We start from the raw sequence: 6533 nt of genomic DNA, 5'->3' as shown, positions 1-6533 counted from the left end.
CGGTCACAGTTCACCGATCATCGATCGAGAAAGAGACATCTTCATCAGACTATTCCTCCTCCTCTTCTTCTTCTTCAAAGGCATCTGAGTCGTCAACTAGTACTGACAATAGAGGTAGACGTCGTACACGATCTCCTTTATCGAGTAGCCCTCATTCAAGGCGTCGATATGATCGGTACCGATCATCTTGAGACTCTAGGAGACGTATTCTAAGAGACGTCGTTCCCATCAAAGCCAATCTGTTTCTCTGATCGTAGGGATAAAACTCGTCGTTATGCTTCACGTAAACAGTGTTGCTCTGACTACACTTATGCTACAACAGTACTATCCTGTCTCTGATTGTAATGTTGCTGTACCCTATGTACCAGATTCCAGTTTAACATTATCAAATATTGCTGTGACTGGGTTACTACTTCGCAGACTTTGTCTTCTGGTGTTGTTCTCACCACTACAGATACTTACTCTGCTCCACGGGTTTCGGCTACGCTACCTATTAGGGTACCTCCTACTGTGACATTGTCTAATCGGACACTTTATGGCTCCAAGATTCCTATGGACAATTCGTTCCAGTCAATCCTGATAATTTACCGTCATCTTCCGGTTTAATTATCAGTGTGTTGATTGTGTAGATGGTCATTCATCATTAACAGATACTCGCAATCTGGTGCATGATAATCGGCCTAGTATTTCCACTTCGGTTTCCGCTGATTCTATGCACACGCTGGTGGTGTAGACAATGATGCCGATTCGGAGGTAGATCCCAATGATGACACTGATCATATTTGTCATCAATTAATCAGATATATGAACTGATATTTCAAACTCTTGGTGATGATTATTGCCCAAGACCTGCGGAGATGTCTACTAATTCGACGATCTCTATTACGGAAAAATTAGTTCGTACAATTGATCCCAACAGGCTTTCTAAGGCTACGTCTCAAATTGATACACGCCTTCCTATTGGTTCTACTGAATTATCAGTTTTTCAATCGTTGGAATCAGCTAATAAGACCATTCCAAAACGAGGAGAACTGTGAAGGTGCCTAAGGATTTATCTGATCCTAAGCATAATGAACGTACTAGAAGCTACAAGCCTCCCGTACCAGATCCAACCTCCGGATTGGATTTTGCCAAATTACCGGTTCAGGATCCTTACTCAATAAGCTGTTGCTTAATATGTCTACTTCTTCAACTTCTGTTTCTGTTCCTTATCAACGTTGGGAACATTGGGAAGTGAGAGAACGCAGATCTCTAGGTCTTACCAATAGATCTCATGCTAGCAACTATTTTGCAGTTGGTGTGTGATTGGTCAGACTCGGTTCCTGAAGAACTTCGTGATTTGTTAATTCATTTTTCACGAACGACATTGTCTCTTTCACATAATGCTGCTTCTTCAATGTCCGGAGATGCTAAGGATTCGTAGAGATCTTATCCTTTCTTCTTTACCTAAAGATTTTCTATTAGAACCGGTATGAATGCTCTCAGAACGGCACCTCTCTCATCAGGATTTCTTTCGGTGGAAGGATTCAAGACGCAATTTCAGCGGACAAAGACGATCAACTTCATGCTTCTTTAGCTAGAAACAACTCTGGACAAACGCCAAGGGGCCTTTAAGCGACCTGTATGACCAATCCAGTAGTTAAGAAGAATAAGAGGAATACTGTGAAACCATTTATTTTCGTCAGCACAAAATTTCGTCCTTTTTAAAAAAAATGACTATTTCGTCAGCTCTTAAATTCGTCCATTTCTGGTTTTGAAAAAAAAGCGTCCGATTTGTTTGTAATACATGTAATTCGCGGTTGCGAAAAAATCGTGCTGGAGAAAGAGGGGTGACACTTGGTAGTCACTTGCAGGAGGTGGGCCTTGTTTGGCATATGCCAATTAACAAGTCTGTTATTTCAGGTGATAGTAACTGTCCCTTATTATTTTATGTCATTGACACGTTCTTTGTTATGATTAGCGGATAAGTGGGACTTAATAACCATTAACGAGTGTTTTAAACAACGAAGCCAATTGCCAATTAGTTCTTTTTCCATTACAATCACGGACAACCAAGCCAAATCGATATGTTCTGTATTAATTTGTAATAAAAGCGCAGAATATATTTCAGTCAGGTGTGATCACACATCGTCATATTTTAATTGGCTTTAATAGTATTTCTTTAATCTGGATTCGCCGCGTGTTGGCTGTATAATCTGCAACAACCCCCTGAAAAACACAATACACACAATTGGTAATAAAGTTGTTTACAATTAGTGCTAATCAACACTATTATACCTAAACGAAGTCGACGCATTCGATACAGCCTTATTGCATTAGCGTCTTACATGTCAGTTGTCAGTACACTGTGTGATGTACAACCCTTTGTGTCAAAACCGGATTTAAATTTAGTGTGAATGGTCGACTGTTTCATGTTCTTTGTATCAATACCATCCGGGTATCTGTACTATAAGTATACCAGTCTACAAACAAGGTGCACGCTTCCGCATATGGGTATTCGGACGTTCCGAAAAATTGAAGTACGGTTTAGCGTTCACGCCGTCGAACGCATTTAGCAATATAACTCGTTTTTTCACTATTTCTTTAGTTGCAAAAAAATACTAGTGGCTTATAACTTACCTTGCAATCTTTTTTCTCGCATTTTGTGAGTGTGCGAGTGTTAATTTCGAGCCCTGTGTATATGCGTGGATTACGCTGGATTTAAATGCCTCATGCCTACGGTAATTCAGTCTTATTTGTTTCAAATATGGGAAATGATTGTTCATTAGGATCTTGAATTTGCCCATCGGTCGAAGGACGAAAAAGACGAAAATTAATGTCTGACGAATAATAATGGTTTCACAGTAACCTTTTCTCTAAAAGGCCTTCCTTGAATCCTCGGTCATTTCCTAACAAACAGTCTTCATTTAACAGACCTTCTGTTTCTCAGAAATCTTCTGTTAAGAAATCTGGTAGGAAGAACAAGTCTCAGCCAAATAAGAGTTATTCCAGACCTTTTACCAGCAAGTGTGGACCGCCTGCTTATCAGCTCTAGGTACTTACCCTTTCTACCGCCTTCTCCTCCGATGCCGCGGAAATACCAGTAGGGGCCAGACTTCTACATTTTTCAAATCGTTGGCTTTGTATAACTTCGGACGCTTGGGTTCATTTGCTAGTTACAGAAGGCCTGACTTTTCCATTCGAAAACAGACCTCCACTTTCTCACGTCCCTGTAGAGCTGGTATCTCCGCATCCACAGATTCCAGAGTCCATTCTCGGTCTCTTGGAAAAACAGGCGGTAGAAAGGGTAACAAACCCTTATTCTCCAGGATTTTACAGTCGTCTTTCTCTTGTTCAAAAGAAAAATGGTTCTTGGAGACCAGTAATAGACCTAAAAGTTTTCAACACCATCTACTCAAAACAACTTTCAAAATGGAGACTCCTTCCTTCATAAGGAATTCCATCAAACCTCTTCACTGGGGGGTGTCCTTGGATCTGGAAGATGCATACTTCCATGTTCCTATACATCCCAACTACCAGAAGTACCTTCGTTTTGCATTTCGAGGCAAGGTATATACCAGTTCCGAGCGATGCCTTTTGGGTTGGCAACAGCTCCTCTAGTCTTTACCAAGCTTATGGCTGCAGTAGGAGCACATCTCCGATTTCACGGTATTCTGCTTCTTCAGTACTTCGACCACTGGCTGTTACACCAGCTCGATCGTCAATTGCTTCTGCAACATCTGGAATTTTCATGGAAGGAACTCCTATCATAAGAGCTCCTTTTAAATGCAGACAAATCAGACCTCATTCCATCTCAAGATTTCACTTTTGTGGGAATGAATTTCTTGACTCACATCAACAAGGTCAGAGTGTCTCGTCAACGTATATCAGACCTTCTACTGAAGGTCAATTGGGTTTTGTCCCAATCTCATATAACAGCTCAAGAGTTCCTTTCTCTCAACGGTATCCTGAGCTCAGTAGCAAACTTTGTGCAATTCGGATGTATGTTCCTTCGTCCTCTTCAGCATTACTCTCAGATTGTTGGAAATGGTCTCTGGACAATATGTTATCGCAGATTCCTATTCTTCCGGAGTTAATACCACATCTTCAGTGGTGGCTAGACGAGGAGACTCTCTTTGCAGGAGTGCCCCTTCTTCCTTTGCAACCGTCTTTTTATCTTATGACAGATGCGAGCAAGGAAGGGTGGGGTGCTCATCTGGAACCACTCAGTCGGACAGTTTCGGGGTCGTGGTCTCATCAGGAGTCACATCTGCATATCAACAATCTAGAAATGCGAGCGGTATTTCTAGCTGTATCTCATTTCCAGTCACATCACTCTTTTGTGATGGTGTCAACAGACAACACATCAGTTGTGACTTACATTCAGGCACAGGGGGGAACACATTCTCACTCCCTGTATCTGTAAACCAAGGAATTACTTGTTCTTTGCAAGACGCTCAACATTTTTCTTCTGGCCAAATATATTCTAGGTTGTCTCAACGCCCTGGCAGATGGGTTGTCTCGCAAACACCAATTACTTCCATCGGAGTGGACACTTCATCAGGAAGTGACCAATCAGATTTTCTCATGTTCGCTTATCCACTAGTCGACCTATTTGCAACCAGACAAAATCACAGACTTCCTCTGTATGTGAGTCCGGTTAATGATCCAGCAGCATGGGCAGTAGACGTGCTTTCGTTCAATTGGACCAACTGGATGCTTACACTTATCCCCCCCCCATTCTGATTCCCCAAATATTGGCGAAAATCAGGGTGAGTTCGTGTCCCATACTCCTGATCGCCCCTTGGTGGCCCAGGAGATCGTGGTTCAACGATCTTCTCAGTCTCCTGTACGATTATCCCAGGACATTTCCTCACAGATCAGATCTTCTGTCTCAAAGAGGCAGACTTGATGCAGATCCAGCAATGTTCCACTTACACGTCTGGCCGTTATCAGGCAATCTCTGCAGAAGAAACTTTTTCTGTCAGGGCTTCAAACCTCGTTGCTTCTGCAAGGAGAAAATCCACCAGAGCAGTCTTTGATGCTCGATGGAAACTATTCTCTAATTGGTGTATTCGAGGGAAAATTGATCCCCTCAATCCCTCTGCTAGACGATTTTTTCATCCACTTTCTGAAGTGCTTCAAGCTGCTTTCTGGAGGAATCCGACCACCTTTCCTCTTTCTATCTTCGTTCTCTTGAGTGTCAACAAGACAATATATATGTTGGGTTCAATTGTGGTTGCTCAAAAAGTAGTTTCTTCATGGCGTAATTGTGCTGGCGCTATCCGCAAACTAAAGTACAATACTGTACTAACGAAGATTATCTGAGGACATATTTGTACTATCTCTGGCTGAAAAACCTGGATATGGGTTTTTGCTGTGATGGGAAAATATAACGAGAACCTCCCCCACAGCTACAAAATCAGCTAGGTATAGCAGGTATGTATTTATGACATTAAAACAAATTTTCTTAAAATAAAATTCATTTTAATTATTAAATACTTACTGCTATTGGTAAGTCCCACCCTCCCACCCGCTCATCGTTTAATATTTTCATAATTCATGAAAAGTAAGATGAGTTATGGTTCTTGATTTCCGGTTAGGTTACATTGTACTATGTTTAACCTGATCTGTTTTCAGTTAGAGAGGTGGCCGAATTCCGGCACTTGAAGATTTATGGAGAAGCTAACCCTCCTAGAAAGGTATAGCTAGGGATAGCAGGTAAGTTTTTAATAATTAAAATGAATTTTATTTTAAGAAAATTTGTTTTAATTTTTGTCTTTGATCAAATTTCAGTTCATTTACAAACATTAATAATTGTATTTTTGAAGAAAAAAAGTTTCAGGGTTCCTATGCTTAATAGGGGTCAGGTTTTGAAACAACGAAATTTGTATGCGTTTTTATAACGTTGTTGTAGTCGTTCACTGTTGTAAAAATCGCCCCGGTATTGCATGAAGAGACAAAAAAGTGTAAAATACGTTACAGGTGTGCAAAGAATTTGAAAAGTTCTTGTTGTGTGCACTATAGGTAAAAATGATGGAAAGCTCATAAGTAAAAATGAAAAAAAAGTTAATAGATTAGTGTGATAGGAAAGTTAATAGGTTTGGGGCAAAGAAAAGAGATAAGGTTAAGAAAAAAGAAAAAAATGAGGGAGAAAGGAAAGTTAATAGGTTTGGGGCAAAGAAAAGAGACAAGGTTAAGAATAAGAGCTGTCAGAGGACAGCGCGCTCGACTATAAGAGTGCTTGACAGTATAATGTAAGCCATCATGGGGAAATTGTTCATATTCAATAATTTATTAGACGATCTCTTCAAAAATAAAAAAAGGAAAAAAAAAATTTTTTTTTTTGGGGGGGGGGATTGAGAGGGGGTATAATGTGGGGTGTGGTCATTTATAGAGACGATCTTTCAAAAATAAAAAAGGAAAAAAACAACAAAATTGGGGGGGGGGGGGTGAGAGGGGGTTATAATGTGGGGTGTGGTAATTTATTAGATGATGTTTAAAAAAATGGGGGGGGGAGGTTGGGGGGGGGGAGGGATTCTGGGTAGGGTTTG

This window comes from Dreissena polymorpha, chromosome 9, assembly GCF_020536995.1.
Source record: "Dreissena polymorpha isolate Duluth1 chromosome 9, UMN_Dpol_1.0, whole genome shotgun sequence".
NCBI classification, from domain to species: Eukaryota; Metazoa; Mollusca; class Bivalvia; order Myida; family Dreissenidae; genus Dreissena; species Dreissena polymorpha.
This window is presented reverse-complemented; position numbering follows the sequence as displayed.